This window comes from Rhynchophorus ferrugineus, unplaced genomic scaffold, assembly GCF_030347505.1.
Source record: "Rhynchophorus ferrugineus isolate W39M unplaced genomic scaffold, kcgeb_rfMv2 rfM9, whole genome shotgun sequence".
Classification (NCBI taxonomy): domain Eukaryota; kingdom Metazoa; phylum Arthropoda; class Insecta; order Coleoptera; family Curculionidae; genus Rhynchophorus; species Rhynchophorus ferrugineus.
In genome coordinates this window covers 16,804,610-16,829,654 of record NW_027472588.1, presented here as the reverse complement: position 1 = coordinate 16,829,654, position 25,045 = coordinate 16,804,610, and the positions used below count along the sequence as shown (strand labels likewise).

The window sequence follows — 25,045 nt, the reverse complement described above, 5'->3', positions numbered from 1 at the left end:
TTTTAATGATAAATTTTTAATTACGAAGCCTCCTTTTCTTAATATATTTTTTATTGGACAAATTTCATATTATATGTAACCATGTAACATTTTCCATTTTGCCCTTTACTATCCTATTTATTATTTTCATTCACGAGAACAAGCTAATTATTATACTTTTTATTACATAGCCTTTGATCAGTATGTTGTGCATAATTACTTATTTTAAAAAGATCGCCATTTGCTGACAATTTATGAATGAGAATTTTCGTTAGATTCGGTTATGTATTGTATTACGTGATGTATTTACAATAATTAAAAAAGTCTAGACATAGCTTCCCACACAAACGAATTTTATAGGTTCCTGTTACAGTTAAATAACATTTATGTAATATAATATAATAGCAGATTCATACAAAAAATATAATGTCTTGCTTGAAATATAACCACATATAGACTTAATTTTTAGATTTTAGAGTTTTTAGTTTTATGTTACTGGTTCTTAGGATTCTCGTTCTTATTAGCATGAAGTTGAAGGCACCTAATTCGTCTGTTTCATCATTCTACGGAGTATCTGCGGAGAAACTTGTGTTATAATTTCCACACTTCTCTTACTTTCTACTTATTTCTAATTATTTATGAAGGTTCTAATGTGGCTGAGTAACTGCTGATTCTAATATTTAACCTGCAACCATATTTTTTTCCCATATATTAAAGGAAATGGAAATCTGGAAATAGTTTCACATCCAGGATAATATTCTTATGTTTTTTTAAACAAATAATACTTGCCTTAACTCCTATAAAAACAAAATAAAAAACAAGGCCATAACGACAAATGCTAAACACTTAAAACTTAACGTAGTACTTAAAATTAGACACAAAGATGTCTTTTAAATTGAAAGAAATAATTTTTTTGGTCTTAAACCAGGATGGGGAATCCTCTTACGGATACCTATATGAGAAGATTCGCAGGAAGTAATGAGTTTGAATATGTTATCACCTTATCAGCTGATCCCATGATCTTCACTGAAGTCTCCTAGTAAGGATGTGCCCGTGACCTGGACACCAATAGGAGGTACAAGGGCCTGGCGAAGGCTTGACATCATTATCAAACCATGAAGCTCGTGGAACCTGAGTTAATCGTCTGATGAGAAAAAGTCGAACGATTGGAAATAATAGTACGACGGAATAATATTCGGAAGACGGTGATTGGCTTGTTCTGACCATGGTATGGAGGCATTCTTGATTCCAAGATGTGAAATGCACGGTGCTTATGGATGATGGCTTGATTATTCTGTGGGTTGACTTGCAATCTCCAGAAATGTAATTACTAGACGGTCTCATCAAGTTGCTTCTGTAGCATAAAAACTGCCAGTTCTTACTTTTTCAGATGCACAACGAGAACATGGTGATTGTGTTCATTTAAGTTTCAATTATGCTTGGTGAAGTAAAAAAAAATGTGACGTATATTGTACGTATATAAATTTTATCTTTTTTCTTTGTCGAACAGCAAAACAGTCTATACAATTTCGGAACAGGCAGTATTAAAGTTTATTGAAAGTTCTATTTAACTAAATGCATGATGTCGCAGATATAGTTTAAAAAGTCTATTGCTCCAATATGCTTAGAAAGCGTTTACTGTTATATTATTACAATTTTCTTACTCCAATCAGTCCAATCAGTCAATGAGAGCCCGTTAACATGCACGTTTTTCTGATAATAAAAATATGGTTTATAATATTTAGATTAAGTAAAAGGGCCAATTTATTTTCTTATTTTTTATATCTTATTTCTTAATATCTTATTTCTTTTTATTTTTATTATATCTATACGCCAGTTAACTTTCCGGGATATTAAATTTCCTTTTAACATATAGAAATGTTCTTAACTTAAGTTTTAAGTGAATTTAAAGCTTAATTATGATTATTGTTTTAATAATATTAAAAGACTTACTACTTACTTACACTTAGAGACTTAGACTTAAGAGTTTAATTGTTTTTCCCTGAACTTTCCCATAATTAAATTCATGGGTCCATATGGGATTTAATATTAGTACTTGTATAATAGTATTAATTTATTATATACTGATAAAGGGAATTTTATTCCAATTAACCAAAATATTTTCCTATATTTCAACTGCAATTGTTTCTTATTCTTTTTAATTTGTTCCGTCCAGCGAAGTCTTGCATCAAGGGTCTTTGTTAATGTTAGTATTGTTTTCTGCTACTGGTGTTTGTGCGGTCTAATCATGTATTAACTGCATATGAACAGATGTACTTCGTTTTCTAGATTAGGGTCCTTTATTTGTTTTGTTACCGACCTGTTCTAACATTCGTGTTGCTTCTTCGCTATTGTCTCCGATAGCAATATTTATAATACGATTTAACCATTTTCCACTTATGGTATATTACAGACGTAAGGTAGGCGCTTTGGTCCCAATAATCTTCCTGGGAGTACACCTGCTTTAGCCTCTCTCGGTTGACTCGTTGACAACAGTTTAGTATGTTGCTTTGGTAACATTTTCTGTACTTTATCATCGTGCGAAACTTAATCGAAGTCTTGTGCTACATCTAACAATATATCTAAAACACTTCTTATCGTATTAATAGTATAGTATAGTATAGTATATCGTATAATTTTTATAGTATCTTCTCATGCATATCTAATAACAACTGTTATTATATGCAATTTTTGACTGTTTGTTAATAAAGTCAAACTAGGGTGTTGGTGTTAGGTTTTTTGTCTCTATAATAGGACGTCGTATTGGTAAAATTTTATTATCAAAACCAGAGTTCGTAGTATCCAATTTTGACTGAAAAATCATTTGTGGTGATGATGTGCATTTTTTGATACATGACTCTGTTAAAAAAACATAATTGTCTTGTATAGAAGCACACAAATGATTATATATTTTATTAAGTGTATCCACCAAAATTTATTGTTTTATTGCTGTGATATTGCTTTTTAATTTTTTAAATCACCCCACTGTGAATGCTATAGGATTCAATGATATACACTTTTTTGTCCCAAAATATAAAATATGGATACAGGGGACAAATATTTCGACGCCACATGGGGATTCCATGATAGACATTTTGTGTAAATGATCTAATGGTGTGATTATCTTTCAATGAGACCTTGCTGACTACGAAATTTGTTTCTGTTTTAATGTTTTCTAACGACTTGTGTATCAAATACACAGTCATTAAAGTTGAACTCGAACGATGCCCTTAATATCAACATAATTTAGGAAATGACAAAGTGACTGAAAACACAGCATGATAAACCGCAGAGGATATTTGAACGATATTATATTCCATACGTGAGATTTTCAAATAAAATAAAATTCGTTAAAATCTCATACATCTCCTTTTTCATTCATTTTCAACATCGACCGGCTTTTATTGAAACGCTCTATATTTAATAATAAAACTGTTGGGTGGTGGAGCAAATAAAGCACTTTAATTATGCAGTTGAGTTCATGCAAGCATCAGATACATACGTGTATTGAACTCTACCAACACGTAGAGTATATTGAACTAGTGCGTAACAGTATTGCGAAATAATTTGGGCCGTATACGGAAATTATAAAGAATGGACGCTTTATGTTACATATGAAAGTCGGAAATATGAAAAACGAGATACCGAAAATTAATGATCTGGTGCTGGTATATTGAAAAAGGAACGCATAAAGTATCGATTGTTGCTTCCAGTTTTAATGGTTATATCATGTTTTATATTCCAGACAAAGCTGCCATTTATTTCAAATATCAAACAATTATATTGGCAATTTAATTATCGAATTCCATATATCTTGCTCATTGAATATCCCTAAATAAACACAATTAGTAGAAGAGTTTTAAAATATAACTGATACCGTAATTGTTAAATGTTAGGCCTGAAACTAATACTTGATGTTTATAAATATCCAAATTGGTTTTAAGTTATAAACAAATTATTATATTTTTGAACAAGTCTAACAAAATAAGCATATCGGCAGTGTTGATTTTGGTATGGAGATACCAAACCGGCTATAAAAATATGCGGAGCTTGAAAACTATCATAGACTGAATCAACATGTGCGATATATGCCAAAGGATATTATAACTAGCAAAAGAAAATGAATAGTGAAAAATTAACAGGTCAATTGAAAAGTCCCCGGCCTACCATAGTAAAACACATCTTTTTGGTAAAATTATTTTTTTTTATTCAATATAATTCCTTTCAAGGGTGATACACTGATTATAGCGACCCTCCAACTTTTCGTTACTATTTTTGTAATACGATTTGTCCTTTGTTCCTGTTCATTCGACGAAAATTTCTTCCCAGCGAGCACTCTTTTGAGACCTGAGAACAGGAAATAGTCGCTGGGGGCCAGATGTGGAGAACACGATAGATGAGGAAGCAATTCGACACGCAATTCATGGATTTTTGCCATCGTTTTCACTGACTTGTGACACGGTCCATTGTCTTGGTGAAGCAGCACTTTCTTTTTCTTCAAATGCGGTCGTTTTTCGGCGATTTTGTCCTTCAAGCGGTCCAATATCGCTATGTAATAAACGATGTTGATGGCCCTTCCTTTTTCAAGGTAGTCAATGAAAATTATTCCATGCGCATTCCAAAATACAGACGCCATAATCTTGCCAACGGACTATTGCGTTTTCCACGCTTTGGAGCGGGTTCATGGTGTGCAGTCCACTCGGATAATTGTAGATTGAATTCGGAGTGAAATGATGGAGCCATGTTTCATCCAATGTCACATATCGACGCAAAAACTCGGGTTTATTACGCTTGATCATCTTCAAACACTGCTCTGAATAATCAACTCGTCATTGTTTTTGGTCAAAAGTGAGCTCGCGCATCACCCACTTTGCACAGAGCTTTCTCATACCCAAATATTCGTGAATGATATGATGTACACGTTCAGTTGATATCTTTAGAGTGTCTGCTATTTCATTCATTTTCAATTTACGGTCATTCAAAAATTATTTTGTGGATTTTTTATTGAATAATCAATTATTTTTATTAATCAATCAGTTCATCAGATAAATTCAGTCTCAGCAGAATCGCTGGGTTATTGTTGCTTGTTGGGTTTAATACTCGTGTATATGAAATTACAGTTTATGAAATAAAAATTACATAGGATTCTTTCTTACGGTTATTGGAGCAATCTTGCTTTGTATTATTTTGATTTTATGATGTTTTAGTTGAATGTTGGTAGTTTTTGTACAGAATGGGTCATTTTTTTTAGGTTTTTATAATCACAAAATATTTTATAAGGTATAATATGTCATAGAAAACTAAATTGGTTTCTTAATTTTTTTTCTGCAAACTGGATCTTTTTTGAAGAATTTTTGACATTTAGTTAATCCAAATGGTTCCTGTAATAATCCGAGTTTATTATTTTACTGATTCTAATCATATCTTGATCGATCTTTGAACTCTAACGCCCTCTAGAACTAAACAAAAATAGATCAGTTATTTCAATTCAATGGCCTATAATTTTATAAGAGTTTTACTATTGAGGAGTAGATGGTACTACACGAACTTCTACACTTCTTTGTCCTAACAAAAGTTACTAGGAACATGTAAAATTGTTCCGAAATACTGGAATCTTCTACTAATATTGTTAGAATTACATGTAAAAAATGAACTAATTTGTGGTAACATTTAATAAGTGATAATGAATTAGGTCTTTTCCTAATTACCAATATCAATATGTTGTAATGTGCACTCGTTGTAGACCATTGAGTATTAGAATTTGACTCATCTATTAGATTATTGTAATCATCATCTATTAGCTCGATAACATATTTATTCTAAGTAATGTGTATTGCTTATTACCGTTATGCATATGCATTTGGCTAAGTGAAATATATTTATGAAAACACTAAAAATGCATCAAAAAGAAATTTATAAAATTGTCGATTTTCTTTTGCCCAAAGTTTCTGAATATTATTCTTGAATAGTTTATACATCAAAAAGGTATGAAAATTTTCCAAGATAGTATGATCCCTTAACTTTTTCTTATAAATATATCAAATAAAAGGTGTTTGAATATCATAAGGTCAGTTAAAGTAATTCATACATATTCTATAGGTATTTGTTTCCAAATAATTCATGGCCCCTATTCGTCCTTGACAGTGCCGATATATATCTTATTGCCTTTTATTAAAAGGTTTCCAGTCGTAGGGGTGCTTTTGCAGCATTCGATATCATTTTGTGTACGCCGTAGCTGCTAACTGAGAAAGGAAAGGTATAATAGATATAAGCTCGTCGCCAATAACACCTTCCTATAACTTTATATAAGTTTGCAAATATAGTAATATGAAATTTTGAATTAAAAATTACTTTGGTAGGTTTATATAATATTTTGTCAATACATTCTTATGATATGTCTGCTAAAGTCTATAAATCAAGAAAGCTGGATCCTAAATATATTATCTTTAGAATTCTAATTTAGAAATTAGCATTAGCAAATATAACGTTGACAGAAAAAGTAATTTCGATTTTATTATAGATTTATTAATAGGTCAATTGAAAAGTTCCCGGACTGACACCTAGATGGCGCTACTAGAATTAAATCCGTATGTTTTTTTTGGTTAGCCCTAACCCTCAAAAGATGCGTGTATAAATTTGACAGCTGTTGGATCATTAATTTGGGAATTATAGAATTTGGAGTGAAGCAACTTTTGTTATTGTGAAAAAAATGGATAAAAAAGAATTTCACGTGTTGATAAACTATTACTTTTTGAAGAGAAAAATACAGTTGAAGCAAAAACTTGGTATGATGTCGAGTTTCCGGACACTGATCCAAGAAAATCAACCATCAAGGATTGGTATGCTAAGTTTAGACGTGGTGAAATGAGCACCGAAGGCGGTGAATGCAGTGGACGCCCAAAAGGGGTTCGTAAGAGTGCCGAAAACATTAAAAAATCCAATCACCGTAAATTGATATTGAAGGAATATAGCAGACACTCTAAAGATATCAACTGAACGTGTACATCATATCATTCAGGAATATTTGGGTATAAGATAGCTCTGCTCTCGCGGCAAAGTGGGTACCGCACTAGCTCACTATTGACCAAAAACAACGACGAATTGATGATTCGGAGCAGTGTTTGAAGTTGATCAGGCGTAATAAACTCGAGTTTTTGCATCGATATGTGACAGTGGATGAAACAACATTTCACTCCGAAGTCCAACTACAGTTATCCGAGTAGACTGCACACGATGAACCCTCCCCAAAGTGTGGGAAACGCAATAGTTAGCTGGCAAGGTTATGGCAAGTTCATTGACTACCTTGAAAAAGGAATGGCCATTAACACCGACTATTACATAGCGATATTGGACCACTTGAAGGACAAAATCGCCGAAAAACGGCTGCATTTGAAGAAAAAGAAAGTGCTACTTCACCTAGACAATGCACCGTGTCACAAGTCGGTGAAAACGATGGCAAAAATCCATGAATTGGGCTTCGAATTGCTTCCTCATCCACCGTGTGCTCCAGATCTGGCCCCCTGCGTTTATTTCCTGTTCTCAGATCCCAAAAGCATGCTCGCTGGGAAGAAATTTTTGTCGAATGAAGAGGTGATCGCCGAAACTGAGGCCCATTTTGAAGCAAAGGCCAAATGGTACTACAAAAATGGTATCGAAGAGTTGGATGTTCGCTATAATCAGTGTATCACCCTTGAAAGGAATTATGTTTAATAAAAAAACTAGTTTTGCCAAAAATATGTATTTTACTATGGTAGGCCGTGGACTTTTCAATTAACATGTTAGTTAGCGTCATTCGTTCAGTTATTTAAACATTATTGCAAATAGACATTTCATAAGGTCATCGTATCATATATTTTTTTAATTTTCGAAAAAGGTAAAAAGGCAGTGCGGAATCGATAAGTATTTGTGTGGGGTGTATGATGGTGATCAGAGCCCAAGTAAGTGAAAGTCAGTGTCAGAATTGATTTTCTAGCTTTCGTTCAGAAAACTTGTGTGATGAGCTTGAAAAAGTCGATGAAATTCTTCAATATGTCGAGCAAATTCGGCGCTTGGGTTTCACATGAGTTAAAATTGAAAAATAGAATAAACTGTGTTTTGATTTGTGTATTGTTACTGAACCAAAACAGAGAAGAAAAAGTTTCACAAATACTTACGAAGCCTGCATTGACTTCAAACAAGGCGATGTTAAGTCTTTGTAGGAATTGTAATATAATGTTCATCATGAGCTGCTGGAACATATCCAAACCATTAATTTGACACTCGAGTCACGATTGAGGCAGCTGAACATAAAAAAGTACTTAAAGAAGTGAATTTTTTTTAAAGAGATAAAAAGCTATATGTTGTGTTTTACTATTACTAATATTATTACAATAAATCAGATAATAAATATTTTCTAACTATTTTCTGAATTTTATTTCCACAAATATATGCAAGTTATGTTTGCAATAATTGCGTTTCCTATTTCCATCAGAACTTTGGACTTGTGTGGAAATGTACGTATATTCACTTTTCTATCAAAATTCTGTACTGTATTGAAATATCATGTTGAAAGAAGCTGTTTTTTTAATGAAATTATAATATAACAATAAGCTTATTGACTGGCCAGTGACCTAGATACCATTATCGCTAAACAGTTTTAAATGTGTGCGTCTAAACGCCTTAACACTTATTTTTCCGAATACTTTAGTTTATATTTTTGTGTTAACAAAAACTAATGAATTTTTTTGAGGTAATTTATATTTTAAAGTATCCTTTTACCAACTACGGTATATTTAGACTGGACTTACTACTTAGCGTTAGGTTTGAACCATGATCCTCGGCATCAAACTGATCGACTGGCCAATGATTAACTTAAGGATCAGAAGATCAGCAGTTGTCTATTTATAATTATATCATATATACATTTTCAATGTTTCCCGATCTTTAAGTTATATCAAAATTAAACATAGCACTAAATATCCTATATATATTTTATCTTGATTTATTCATATTAAACAGAGTGTATACGGCGTCATTAATGGCACTTTTACGACACTTAATAATGATGAAAATTTTTTCTGAGGCGCCACGAAAGCTTTTACTTTTTTTTTTAGTATTTCTAATAGAGATTTTTTAAAAGTTTCTTTCCTTTTTATTCGGTTTCTTTAGCACAAACTCTATTAGAAGGGACTTTTCAATTCTGAACATTACGGATTGCCCCTTTAGTTTCTCTGAATGCCGAATGGACCGATCCTAAGGAGCTTAAAGCGACATTTCTCAAAAGGCCGAGATTTGAGAAAAAGCAAATAGAATCGGATAAAATGATTTATTTTCGTCGTTGATTTTTCAATTTTATTATATTTCTTTAATGTCGAATGTCTGATGTATTTTTTGCCAGAAAATGATTTGATTTTGATCCGTAGCCCTATCGGGCGATTTTCGAATCAAAATAATGGACGAGGGGAGCTCGAGCACCGATTAATATTTGGAGAATTCCCCAAACACTAACCCAGCATTTATTGGTAAAATAAGATTGAAAAAATATTTTTTAACCCGACAGTGGTTCGAGTAACTAAAATAAATAGATGAAAAATATATTGTATATGTTTAGGTTTTACTTTTATTAAATACTTGTGTTGATTATAAAATGTATATGTATTATTTAATATATTGTACTAGTATAGTGGTCTAACAGACGTCCTACTAAAAAAATTGCTTTTCGTTTGGATGGAATAATTCGTGTAATAATAGGTGAACAGTAATAAATAAGGTGGATAATAAAAAAAGTAGATATTTAAGTACCTCCCAACCAAACGCCGAGAGCTTCTGATATGTTCGAAGTGTTTCTCAAATCCATATTCATAAACTATTTGTTTTGTTTTAATATTTGTTTGTTATATTTTATTTGCGGTGGATTAATTTTAAATCTTAAGTACTTATTTTACGATGGATACTTTTGGTTTTTCATCTATGTCACTGTTTTTAATGTGCATTGAATTTTACTTCAATGAATTAGATGAAATGGTTTTACCCTTTTTAATCTTCTGACTAAGCCATCATTATATAGGAGCTGGAGAACCTCAAAGTTTATGGGCATTGTTCTTAATAACGTTATCGACAATTTCTATCTCCAGGTCCTTGCGCAAATTGTTGTTACTAAACTAGAATGGAACATCAACAATACTTTGCAGTACATTGTTTTGGAATATTTGTAAAATATTTCTATTATCTTTGCTCGAACAACACCTAGTGTTGAACACCATAAGTCCACAATGGGCTGAAGACTTGCTGGTAAAGAAAAAGCTTATTATGAACTTACAAGGATGTTTCTAAGGATGTAGAAATCCACTAGGTGTGGAATCTTATGTGTATGGTAAAATGTGAGTTTACTTGTCAAAATAGTTTCATAACCGCATGTCAAAGTAGCCTTTAAAAATTCTCTACCCTAGGTTGTAAACAGTCTCGATCCTCAATTTATATATTTGACATTATAGTTTCCGCCTATAATAAATTGATTTGCCAGAGATTTTTTAAAACTCTTATACATTTTTTATTTTATATATTTCAAATTTCATACTATTTTGGACTATGGTGGACTATATAAACTAGATACTCTGATGGCGTCCTTCTTAGTCATAATATTCACAGGATCAGGTCTGGATATCATCTGATTTGAATTCTATTTCCTCAAATTTTTGAATATATTCCTCTATTATTCGAGCACACTTCCCCTTTTTGCTGCGTTTTATGGATGATTTGTGCAGTATATTTTCTAGCTTCTGAATTTACTTAAGTATGTGTTTGTGTGTGCATTGTGTGCTTTGCAAAATTTGTTTCTGATATCAGTCTTGACAAATGAAACATATTTCCCTTCTGGCCAACAGTGGCGGCTTTTGGATGATTGCTTCGTTAGAACAGCTGAATTGTTCACAGCACATGTTTGAATTATAAATTATGCCGTAGGGAAATAGCGCATAGCATGTGATCCCTTGCTAATCCCACCAAGCGTATAGAAAAACCTTCTAGGCTGTCAATACTGGCTAGGGCACTGTTTACACTGTTTGCCGTTTTCTTTTCATTTTCTCGCACGTGGTTTACTTTTAATCAACAGTCACCGTTCATTTTTGGAAATGGATAGATTTTGTTGGTATTGAGTAGCGATTCACAAATGCGATTTCGGTACATGAGGTTGTTTTTACGTTTTTTATGTGTTACGTGTTGCATCAATAGGTTTAAGTTCTTTTTTATACACAGCCTGTTCCAAATGGTTTTAAATGATTTTCTGTTGAGTTACTGACGCTAAAAACTAGCAATCCACATGAATAATAATAGAAAAAGAAACTTTACTGCCTTTTTAGATTTTTTAGAGTCTTCAATTTAATTAGATCTATTCATGTTATATATTTTTGTTCCCTTATATTGGAAACAAATTTCTCATATATTTTCTATAAAATTCTTTTAACTTTTTTATTAAAAAAAACCATGGTACTATTTTAATAAGCATTTTTTTAGAGGGCAATATAATTGACACTACTCAATATTGATTGGCTTTATGACAAAAATCTTTTAGTTTAGTTAGATTTACTTTTTAAGCATAATTTTAACCTTTTTCTCTTTGAACATAATTTGGGTTTATATTCTGGCAAATATTTTTATATCTATTGGTAACTAAGTAAAATATATATTATCTTTTTATTAAGGTATATGTTTGTACATATACAAAAGCTGTACGTATATGACTGTACTATATAGAGCCAAAACAGTGCTGAGCCGTATATGTGGCTAATATGATTTATCTAGATAATTTGAGATATTTAATGTGACATAGCTATATTTTACAGCGGGAAATTTCTGAAAAGGAAAATGATGTCTCAATTCTTTGCTTTCTATACATTTAGTTACAATGCACTTTTTAGAACTAAAATGCATTTTAACGAACTTATTTTTATTATAGTTTATTCCCATAGTATTCTTTACATGACTCCAAAATCGCATATGAAGTTAAATCTCTATAAACAAGTCATTTACTTTGTAGACTTAATTGAGTTAACTATTCATAAACACCTGAAATGAATTTACATTACGAAATGTCGGGTTTTAGTCCATCTGGTCCGACTTTTAAAACTTGAGATACAGTCTAATGATCCTTTGTATAATACAGTAAAAATCATTGAAAAATATTGAAGAAATAACGGATTTTGTTACTAAGCTTAATATTAACCCTCTACTAGTGTACGTAGACTACAAATATATGATGGTACAAGAGTGAAAATATGTGGTAACAATGTCGTTGATATCAGTTGTTCCATCTACGTTACTAGCAATAGCATGCTATAAACATGCATGTTCCTCACCATACAATTTTTCTTCAAATAGTTCACCTTCAATTTTCTGTCTGGATAATATTGTATTTATGATCATAAATCATTAACTGATACATAGAAATTCATTGTCCTCGCCTTCTTGTTGGTTTTTGAACCTACAAAGTAGAAATATAAATAATACTTAAAAAGTAGGTCTCGGAGTCATAGTGTGGACCACAAGTGACAGCAAAAATGATCATAAAATTTTAAATTAAAAATTTAATACCCAGAGACTTAATAGTATGCGATGTCTGTAACATTTAAAATTTTTAATTACTCTTGCTGCAGTAACTGTAGCAAAAATAAACTACTTAATTAAATTTTCGTTTGCCATTTAGATTAGACACGTATTTCAACCAGAATTATAATTTTTCAGTACTCTATTTCAAGACTGAATATAAGTGTTGCTAAACCCATTTTGGTTTTAGTAAAGATTTTAGATTCTTTTATTTTCTTATATTTTCAAATATAATCTATATGTAGCATATAAATATAACGAAGAATGAAAATGTGAATGAAAGTTAATTTTCGACAATTGGTTTTCATAATTGACTATACGATTAAGTAGTTTAAGGTAGTTTAAAAATAAGTACGTTGTTTTAAATTCAAAAACAATTAAATATAGTAGGATAAGCTGAAAATTTCCTGGTTTGGCAATGGAAGATGATTTTTATTTTTCTACATAAATCTGATATTAATATTCCTTCTTTGAAGTAAGGATCTGAAAGGGTATGAAAATATTAATCTACGGTCCTTTTGCAGAAAAACTGTCCTTTAAATGTGGATATGTGAGGTTGATAAGTCAGGATAATAGGAGGATGGATATAATAGGAGGATAATTTGTCTTATTAACTACAACAATCTAGTAATTTTCTCTGTCTCTTAAACTTCTTCTTTCCACTTGTGCTTTGCATCCACTGTCATACATCATGATACATCGCACATTTAACAATTAATTTTATTCGCTAATTATGACTTCACTCAAGAAGAAACATTATACAGTGAAACGGAGCTGTTTCTGAAGAAACTAATCGATCGAATTTATATCCCGATTTTCGAAATTTATACAGTAACTAATGATCCTCTCAGTTCTCTTTTATGCTTTCCTACCGCTAAACGAACATGTCCAGGCTGAAACTATAAATGAATTGAACCGAAAAATTACCTAGACAGGAAAAAAAGGGCCGGAGAGAAACCCTTGACGATCTTCGAGAACATTACCTACCTAATGGGGAGGGGGTTCCTTTCTTGGAGTATATCAATTTACAAAATGACCTTATATATGTCTATCGTTCACTTACCGTGTCTTGCGTTAGACTGAAAAAACACTCCAAATTGATTTTATCGTGTGTTTAAGTACTTTGGGTCTAATATTATTATACACTTTTTTAATTTAATTGTGTTGGTTAGTTCTTTTTTCTAAAGTTAAATTTCAAATCAACTAAATATAATTTGCTCACTAAACTATTGCATACAATTTTGCAAATATATTATATATTATATGTATATAATAATATTAGAGCACCAAGTCTCGGTCACTCTGATGCTATTTAAAATACTTGTTGGATATTTGTAATATTTAACTTATATTTTCATTTCTAATGAGTAATAACCTTTAGTAAAATCTTATAGTCGGTCTTTTATAGCATAAATCTTAGTTTAATAGTATAATATGATTTACATAAAAAGAATGAAAATTAGGACAAAGAACGAAAATTAGGACTATTAGGACTTTGATTAAAATAACATTTGTTATTCTTATAAAAGGAATAAATTGCGGTAAAATAATTTTAGCCTTTACTAATAGACAGATTTAAAGTCCAATATCTTTAGTAATGCTTATTCAATGACGCCATATTATAGCGTATCCAAAATTAAGCCCTTGTAGTCCATCGTTCAAGAAGTCGATGAAATTCTTTTAAAAATAGAAGTTGACGATGTCGATATTGAATTAAATAATGACGATAAAGCAGTGCTGAGCCATTTATATAAGACCGAATAAGAAAAGAATCTCGGTACTTACATTTCCTATGAATTAGCACTTAACACAATACACAATATTTAATGGACTGTTGGAAGTAAATAAAATTGAGTCACTTTTTAAACTAATGATTACGTTCGATGAAAAGTGGATCAAACATGGCGTTAATGTGCTACAAAGATTTACATATAGCTGCAAAGTCTGTGTGATATCCAGGAAGGTGAATCTAAGCATTCTATGGGATTGGAAGGACATTGCGTATTATGGGTTCCTTGATAGAAAAAACCCAACACTTTCAAATCAGTTTAGCTTTATGAACAAATATTCAACAGTTGATCAGGTACTTAGAATCACAGATAAGACTGAATAAGCTTATGAAAAGAAAAAGTTTGACCAATCATATTCTTGGACGTCAATCTTCGATAAAAACTAGCTTTAAGCACTCATGTATAAACCCCAAAATATTACCGAGGCAATTCGTTGAAACTTTAATTTGCTACATCTCAGCCAAAATATTTAAAATTAAATAAGAACTTACTGGACTTATTCAACAAGGAAAGAAACAAAAGCAGATGTACTACAAGCCAGTGTTTTGGATCTTATTCTTAACCTACTCTATACATGCAACATACTATAGATGGAAAATTTTACTATGGCTACATTTGCTGCGCTACTTGTATTGCTAAGAACTAGAAAATTAAGTTAGTTAAGCAGCAACTAGAAAATAAGTAATAATATGAATAGGTGGATTCAAATATAGAGAATAAAAGTGACTTAGTGCATATTGAGTTCATCTACAACCAAATTGTTCATACACCAATAAATATAATAACACTCTTATCATATTACACTATCCTATACAGTAACAAGTAGCTTGAGATAAATATTGATTAAAAACTTGGTTGGAAGGAGCATATTAGAAAGAAAATAAAATTACTTGAATTTAATTCAATTTAAAAGAGTGTATTGGTTATTTGGAAATTATATTATATACCAAATTTTCCGTACATAATAAGTTGGTGCTGTACAAGAAAATAGTAATACCTATGCGGAAATAGAATTAAGTTATGGGCATGTTTTGTGAGAAATAATATAAACATAATGAGATAATACATAAGTATGTCAGTTCTAGTCTCGTTGATGCACTTGTATACTATAGGTACAATTAATTATACCTAGAGTTTCGAATTCCAGCCATAGTTAGAAAGGAAATGAAGAGATTCCCAACAAGCCATGAGGAAACACTGAAATATATATAAACATCGAAAAATGCTACTAACTTTTATTTCAGTTTGCTTTAATAGAGACTAAATAAGGGCTAATTGGTCTCCTACTTGAAGAATAACAAAATGTAAATAAGTCAAATTAAAATTAAAAAAATGTATTGGTTATTTGGAAGGAAATTTAAATTACCCGTACATAATAAGGTATTGCTGTGCAAGCAAATAGTAAAACCTGTATTGAAAATGAAACTAAGTTATGGGCATCTTCTGTGAGAAATAATATACTGTAATATACAACACATTACATGACAAACACCGAAAAGTTCTACTACTGTTATTTGACTTTATTTTGTTAGATACTAAGTAAGGGCCAATGAGCCTAGTTAGGTGTATAGTTTTAAGTCATCGTAGATACAATATAATTGAAAAGACAACAATAACACAATACATGAAGACCCAAAAGAATTATATATAAACACCGAAAAGTGCTACTTTCATTTGACTTTATTTTATTAGATACTAATTATTAGTGGAAAAATTAGTTGCTTGAATTAACCAAATTCTTATTTTGACACTTTACTCTTAATAACTAACGCGATTGAAGCTGAAGAAAAAAGCCACTAGAATCGGTCAAAAGGACGGTCAGAAAAGTACAAAAACATATTTAATGACCCGAAAAAAGTTGAAAAATATTGACTGGGAATTTCTAATTCATATACTCTCTCTGAAAAACTCTATTAATAGTGTAAAAGAGGCTTTTGAAAAAGATATGTTTTAGTTTTTCATTCAGGTATCTCAAAAGCTCAGGTATCTACATTGACATAATTATGGTTGTAACAGAAATTTGTCAAAAGATCATTGACCAAAATGGCATTGATTAATATTTGATATTCTTTAGAAAAAATTCGGTTTGGAGAATATTAAGAAACCCATTCAGAAATTGCTTCTTAGAATTGATTGATTGGAATCCATCGAGTCAGTAAATAATTTAAGGGTTGTGTTATATCACTATTAAAATGTAGTGTGGGTGGCTAGATATTTGATGAATAGTTCGATGGATCCTTAAGTAGATTAATTACTTGTAGATATTTGAAGTAAAGGCGTTTGTTAACATATCTCCATAAAAAAATCCGACTTCATCAAATTACAAGCTACTATTAGAGCAAAATCCAAAACATGATAATTTATTTTTGTAACCGGAATAGAACTGGTACAGTAATATTTCGAAAAGCACTAATCAGTTGTTAAAAGACCACACAGAAGTGGGAGATTCCTGCTCTTGAACGTGTTAAGGAAAATCTAATATCGAACTAAGGAGTGCTTCAAACTACGTGTGTATCACATTTATGGATCACCTTTATATAACAAGGTACCAGAACATACCCTTTATAATTTCCTATTAAAGTCTAATAGTTGAATCTCCAGGCACTTGATACATCGCAATGTCTTTGACATTTAAGAGTTGCACTTATATAGCTGCTACAAAAAGACTGCTTAATTAAAATTTTGTTTGTCATGCAGCTTAATCACGTTTCGAATTTTAACTAGACGCTCGCAGTGTTAAAAGCTTAAATAGGATGAAAATAGAGAAGATATTTTTATCTCGGGAAATTTAATTTTTCAATGTAGCAGTTCAAGAGTGAACGTAATTGGCACTAAACCTATTTTGGCTTTAATGGATATTTTATTATACAGTTTTTCTGTTATGTCTTTAAATAGATTTTATAAAAGGCTAGATAGATGTCGAAATTGAATTAAGTAAGCTGTATTAACAAAATTGCTATATATAGCTTCTTGCGTTGCCTTGGATAGGGTTTTTGAGGGATTTAACATGCATCTAATTCTTAGTAGTAGCCTGAGTTATGTAAATGGACTTGTGACTTTATAGGAAAATAATTTAAATTCCACGATCTTGGCTCAAGATAGAAAATGTCATCATGGGCATCACAAAGGACGCCAACGTCAACCCCGTCGTAATTGAAAAACATACATATATTATATTTATGTATGTGTATTTTCGCAAATATATTGGAATTATGAAATGTAGAGAGTTAAAAAAAACTTTTTGCTTTATTTTAGAAAACACTTTTTTGTACTGAAAAAAGTGCCGACATGTTGAACGTCGAGAACAAAATGATACTGAGGATTTAAATCTATTTTAATATAAACCACACTCCTATGACTAGACATCCCATTCATTACACCATTCAATCTTAACATAAAAAACCATCTCGATCATTAGAATCTGCAATATTCCTAGCTAGTGCCGCACCAATCGTGGATATAGCAGTTATATATGGATTCTTGGTTAAGTCAGCCTGTACAATGAGGTTACTAGATTTGCATGCCCTGAAATAACAAATCTTCATTAATAAAGGGACTGATCTCAAATTTATTGGTTTAAGAAATTGTTACACATATTGTGATAGATTATTCAGTTCATTATAGAATAGAAACTGGGAAAAAGAGAAAAAGGCTATCATATGCGCGTCTATTATGATATATTTCGATGAAATATATTCCCTAGATAAGTTAGTCCATAAACTTAATAATGTTATAACAAGTTATAATACATAGATGACGTCACTAGAATTAAATCCATATGTCTTCTAGTTAGCCCTAACTCTCAAAAGATGCGTGTATAAATTTGACAGCTGTCGGATCATTAGCTTGTAAATTATAGCATTTTGAGTGAAGCAACTTTTGTTATTGTGAAAAAAATGGATAAAAAGGAATTTCGCGTGTTGATAAAATATTGCTTTTTGAAGAAAAAAATACAGTTGAAGCAAAAATTTGGCTTGAGTTTCCGCAGTGTCCGAACACTGCTCCAGGAATATCAACCATCAAGGTTTGGTATGCTAAGTTTAGACATGGTAAAATGAGCACAGAAGACGGTGAATGCAACGGATACCCAAAAGAAGTTGTTACCGATGAAAACATTTAAAAAATCCACAAAATGATTTAGAATGACCGTAAATTCAAACTGAATGAAATAGCAGACACACTAAAGATATCAACAGAATGTGTACATCATATCATTCACGAATATTTCGGTATGATCATTTCATTATTTCACTCCGAAGTCCAATTGACAATCATCCTAGTGCACTGCACACGATGAACCCGCTCCAAAGCGTGGGAAAAAGCAACAGTCGCCTGTCAAGGTTGGAATAATTTTCATTGACTACCTTGAAAAAGGAAGGACCATCAATCGCGACATTACATAGCGTTATTGGGCCGTTTGAATGACGAAATCGTCGAAAAACGGTCGCATTTGAAGAAAAAGAAACTGCTGCTTCTCCAAGACAATGCATAGTGTCACAAGTCAGTGAAAACAATGGCAATAATCCATTAATTGGGCTTCGAATTGCTTCCTCATCCACCGCATTCTATTGATCTGGCCCCCAGCGACTGTTTCCTGTTCTTAGATTTCATAAGAATGCTCGCTGGGTAGAAATTTTTGTCTAATGAAGAGGAGATCGCCGAAACAGGGCCCTATTTTGAAGCAAAGGACAAATCGTACTACAAAAAAGGTATCAAGAAGTCAGAGGGTCGCTACAATCAGGTGTATCACCCTTGAAGGGAATTATGTTGAATAAAAAGAAACTAATTTTGTCAAAAAAATGGGTTTTACTATGTTAGGCCAGGGACTTTTTAACTGACCTGTTATAATACTCGTAAAATTATCATCATCATCACCATGAATCGTTTTCTTTTTAGCAATATTTGTCACTTTCTTCTTCCACATATTACTAATCCCAAGTACGTAATACAATATACAATATTATACACTTGTAATTTTTTTTTAAATAATATACACATACATATTATTGATTCATGCAACAGGCAATCTGTCACCTGTCAATACTGTTATATTTTCTTCATTAATCTTTCTCTTTGGTTTCTCTCATATCATTCCCTTGTGTTTTTGTATACATATATAACCTGTACATACCCGGATATAATCAAGAAATGAATAATGAATACCAAGCAATAATCTAAGACCGCAGATTGTTTCTTGTTCCGATTAACAATCAACGAATTTCATTTAAAGGACTGGAAAGGACTGTTTACAAACGTGGGGAATACGAATGAAAATCCTACAGTGATTACGCGCTTTAATTTTCCTGTCCTACTTTTAAGCAACGACTTCATTTTCTATATGTAATGAGAACACAGAAGGGGTTGTATTTCAGCAGTGAATGAAAGAACTTTTGTTCTTTTACCTCCAGCGTAATTAAACATAAATTAAATAGCGAACTGGTTGTTTTATGTTGTTATTGACTCTTCAGCTTTTGGTAAATTGGATTTGATATAATATATATTCGATGGACTTGTGTAATATACAAGTTCATATACAAGAAATAGTTCAATTTCATTTATAATAGATAAAAATTCAACGGAAAACGGTGGGAAAATAATATATTCGAATCTAGAAAGATATATAATTATATAGAAATAGAGTATTTTCTCGTAATTGCAAAGTATTGTTTTAAAATAACTAAATAACTGCCACTAATCTTGTCAAAGAGAAAAAGTAACAATTTTAGTACGAATAATTTAGAGCAAGGTTAATATCAGTAAAGGTACTTGAAACAAAATAATACATAGAGCAAGGATGACAGCAACTCTAAAATCTGTTGGTTACAACATTAGTATTCAGTACATTAGATTGACAACAATAAATGTATGAGAAACTCTCAGGACACTCGAGTGCCTCCCTACCTGTCAAAAATAAACCAGTTCATTGGTTGGTTAAGTGTATTAATTTAACCAATAAGTTCAAACGAATGTGTCCTTGTTGAACCCCAATATAAAGATGTCGATACATTAATGATGGCAATTGATGATCGAAGTGGTGGATTATATTTCCAAAAGGCCCCTGGTGGAACTGGAAAAACATTCTTCATACCATGGATTTTGGCTACTGCTAAATCTGGAATGTGTTAGCAGTTGCTTATTCTCAAATAGCGGTCATACTGTTAGAAGGTTGCTTTAAGATTGTCATTAAACCTTCAAACTAATTGGCCAAATTTCAGTTTTTAAAATCACAATGACGCACAAATGCTTTTTGGGAGCACTTGATTGAAATTGAAAGATTTGCTCAATGACTTACTGTCTGACGGTTTTCGTCATAGATTGTCAGTCATACTAAGATCGACTGCTGTCGATGAAATGAAAAAAACGCTTTCCTCAAATCATCAAATGTGTGAGGCTATGTGAAGAAACGTCAGGAAGCAAACATGAGAGTTGCATTGCCGAATGTTTCATCGAAAGACAAGTTCATCAAGAAAATATTACCGAACATCATTAATAATCAAAAAAATTACAAATGGCTGAGTGAGCGAGAAATTTTGGCAGCCAGCGAAAAAAATGTAGATGGCTTAAACGTCGTAATTCAGAATAAGATCTATTAACTCTGTAATAAAGGAATACTAAGCGACCAACCATCCAACTGAGTTTTTAAACCCACAACTCTTTGTTTAATAAATTAAACCCACAATTTACAACTGAAGGTTGGCTCGATCATCATAGTTTGAAATCTGAATCAAGTAAAATCATGCAATGGAACGCATCTGCTGAATAGAAAACGGACGATCAACGTGACTCATGGGAGGAAGCTCAAAGGTAAACTCAAAGATTAGGATGTTCTTTTTCCTAGGATTTCTATGATTCTGATTAAGTGAATTCTAACAAATCTCAGCGCCAATACTTCAATGTTTGTGATCTGAATCTAGAAACTACACGACATCCTGACAAAACAAAAAATGTCGTATATCACAAGATGCTTCATTGAAAAGAATCAACGCAAAAGCAATCCACGCAACAAAATACACAACTTCAATATAGCTAGTTTTGCTGACATGTCCCTAAAATATTTGATTTGAACATGTATATTGATATTTACTTTCTTTATATATTTTATATTCATAAATTATTACCCTTAATAAATATTTTGTATTCATTTTGTTATGTTAACGCCATTCTAAATTAAGTTTAGCAAAAAGTTACACGATATTCATTGACAGGCGGTACAAAGTTAGTCGGGTCAGCTAGTTACTAACATAAAAATTGTTTCCATATCCCACTCAATAAATATCCGGTTTGGCATGACTGTTGGAAGGCTACAGAATTTCCAGACAATGCTAAACTTACAGTGATTTTAACAAATTTTGTTCAAAATAATGGATGGTACTTTTTTTGTTAATTGATTCTTTTTGTCGGAGAAGTATTTCTAGGCTTGAGCGACGGACAGATAGTTATTATGGACAATCTGCGTCAGTGATATGGCTGGTATTCTGAATCTAAACGCATCATCAATTCATAGTTGGTGCTCTTACTACTAACCTGTAACATCAATAACTATCTCTATATTTTTTCATCGATTGTATCAATTTGTTTTATTAATCAAATTGCGACGCATAATTTGTTTTAGGTGTTGTATTTGAGACACTTTGCACTTCACTCTTTTCACTCTTCACTTTCACTGCTTTGCACAAATTCATCCGCAAAGATGTAGTTAGTTTGAAGTATTTATTTATCAAAGTACTTAAATGATACGATGGAATAATTTAAACTAAATGTTCAGAGAATGGTACAAATATATGTAAACGAATAGTTACTTACTTATGAATGTTAAAAGTGACACTTACAGATCGTACGGTTCCTTATGGGCTTTATGGTAAGAATCTGGATTCTCACGTAGGACACACTGTGAATGATAACTCAGCTTGGATACTAATACAAATATTAGAAGTGACAAATGCCGAGAATCTTTTTATTTCCAGTTTATTATGTATCTAACTGCTTTGTTTCGACGATTTACATATTGTGTTCAATGAAAAGAAGATCTTCCACCTACACTAAAATGTTTGATGTATACTTAAGGAGATTCACACTTAGGCCAGGTTTGACCAAGATATGTGGGACTGTCTCTGAGCGTATTCACTAAAAACACTTTTCCAGTTGATTTTGTGATCACAGATAATCGTATAGCCTTTTGGAAGCAGGAGAGCCCAGCGTGTCTAGGCGATTCATCCAACTGTAATTTAGCGCAGATCGATTCAGGCACCGGGAAATTGGCTTGTTTTTAAAAAACGTAAAAAATGTTAATTGTCGTCTAACAAATCGGTCAGCTCCAGAATGAACTTATTCTCAGAGTATTCTGATTTTTGTTGAGTTTCTGTGAGAACTTTGAGTATGAATGCACAAAGTAGTGGGATGTCGGGTTCCTGCTGATATTTCGAGTTTCCGATGAGTAATGGGATGATTAGGATTCGTCTGAGAGAAGCTTGCTTTGGAAGAATTGAAAATATTTTATCTGGGCTGGTGTAACGAGCTACTAGTCTTCAGATCAGCGCTATACAGATACCGTTACCTTTTTGTATGGTGAACTTAATTTGCGACGACGACTAATTTGCTGAGACCCCGGCCAAAGACTAGATATACGTACATGACCTTTTCTAGGCCATGGAGGAACTATTTGCTTCAAAAAAGGAAAGGATTTTGTTAATACAAATAAGTCTTCGGGCAGGTCAGCTTCAGCTTTGTGATGTCGACTTAAGACGCATTAAGCGTTTGCGGCCAGATGAACGGCCTGGTCTACGATTGAGTAAGTGGATCAGATATTAGATTCTAATGTAACACTCGATTGTAATATTTATTCGATTTAACAAGCATTATGTTGGGGAAGCGACATCTCCGGCACTTTAGGCAATTCGCCTTGTTTCTTAAACCCTAGTTGCTACTTCAACCTTAGATTTACAAAAGTCAGCGTGTAGGGTATATTCGCGGAATTATATATTATATATATATATATATATATATATATATATATATATATATATACTTAGAATAATTTACATATAATAAAGTATTTTTGTATAAGCAAATTTTTAAGGCATTTAAGACATATGGCACACAGATATGGGGTATACAAGAAGAGAATTTTGACATAATTCAGTAATTTCAAAAGAATCCATTTATGAGTACCATTCGTAGTTCGTAAATTTGCCAAGAGTTATAAGCAAAGCCATTTTTATCATATATAGTACTATACTGGAAGTACAGTTTGTTGACGACGTGAATCTAATAACACGACTTAGGCGGATGTAGTGTAGAAACATTTTGAGCTGTTGTAGTGTAAATATTATATTAAGTAAGGTAAAGATAAAGTAGAGTGCTAGTGTACATGCCAACATTAGTGTAACCAAGTCATTAGAACTTGAGAGTTTCTGGTATGATTTTTTTTGTTTCTAGTAATATAGGATTACACAATAATATTAATTTATTCAGATTACAATTTTAGTAATACCATTGAACTATTATTTAATGAAGATTTATGGATTGTGTACTGTCGAGTGATATGATTAAAATACCGGTATACTTCTGAGTAAAGTTTCTCCAAGTAAAGTTTATTCCTCAGTGCACCCAAACTTCATTAAAATGAAGCAAGGCAAGTTCTTTTTTTATGTAGGTGTCTTTTTTAAAAAGAAAATCTTCGCCTAGATATTTCCTTTATTAATTCTCAAACTATATGGCTCTGCACACATATATTATTTATATTACAATACATAGAAAGAATATATTCTATTTATATAATGTATAATTCTTTGGCTTAATATCCTCCATTAGAAACGAAAAGAACGAGCAACCTCAACAATGAAGAAATGCGCTTCTTAATTAATTGGCCCATTTTGGTGCAGCGGGACTGCGAATATACTATAATTTACACTATTTAATTTAGTATTATATTCAATATGAAAGTATTTATTTAGTTGGAAAGACATTTCCTGATCTCTTCAAAAAGTACAGAAGGATTAAAGGAAGACATTTCGTTAATCACTTCCAGGTTAGGTGTGTAAAAGTTAAAAAGGGTTACATTTAAGTGATGTTATATTCAAAAAGGATAACACAAATTTTGCCGTTTTAAAATTCATATTTTAAAAATTTTATTTAATTTATATAAGCATGTTTATGTTTAAGCCCAGTGACATTTAAGAGGACTTTCCTTCTTCCCTATATATCCTAAAATATTTATATAAAAGACTGGTTAGTTATGAAGTTATATATAAAGTAAATCTAACATATTTTATTAAAGGTCGAATGAAAGGTGGAACATAATTAAATTATAGAGTAACTTTAAATTAAATTAATTTTCCCAACACCGTTTATTTCAATAATATAAAGCTGGAGGACTTTTCCGTCATCAAAATGAACTACCAGAGGTCAACCACTACTACTTCTGTGTTAAACCTACAATATTTCAAAATGAAATAATACATATCAAATTGTAGATAGCGAATTTGGTAATTGTAAAAAAGTATTTACGAATTGTTAAATTTTCATTTCAGCTTTATTTGAAATAAATAAAAAGCTAAACTACATCAAGTTAATCAAATAAATTATTTGATTATTAGAGGTAGTTTAAAATTAATTTCTCTAATAGATTCTAAAATGCTATGATAATATAAAAATATAATTAATCTGTAGAGTAAATGAAAATTTAATTAAGTTTTCCG

The 25,045-nt window shown here is 31.6% G+C and overlaps 1 protein-coding gene and 1 pseudogene across 1 annotated transcript in view; one reads left to right on the top strand and one right to left on the bottom strand.

Annotated features, from left to right (window-relative positions):
• Positions 1-25,045, top strand: part of LOC143202105 (diacylglycerol kinase eta) — a 436,917-nt gene that overhangs the window by 25,181 nt on the left and 386,691 nt on the right. The window lies entirely within an intron of this gene.
• Positions 17,738-25,045, bottom strand: part of LOC143202665 (uncharacterized) — a 32,210-nt pseudogene continuing 24,902 nt past the window's right edge.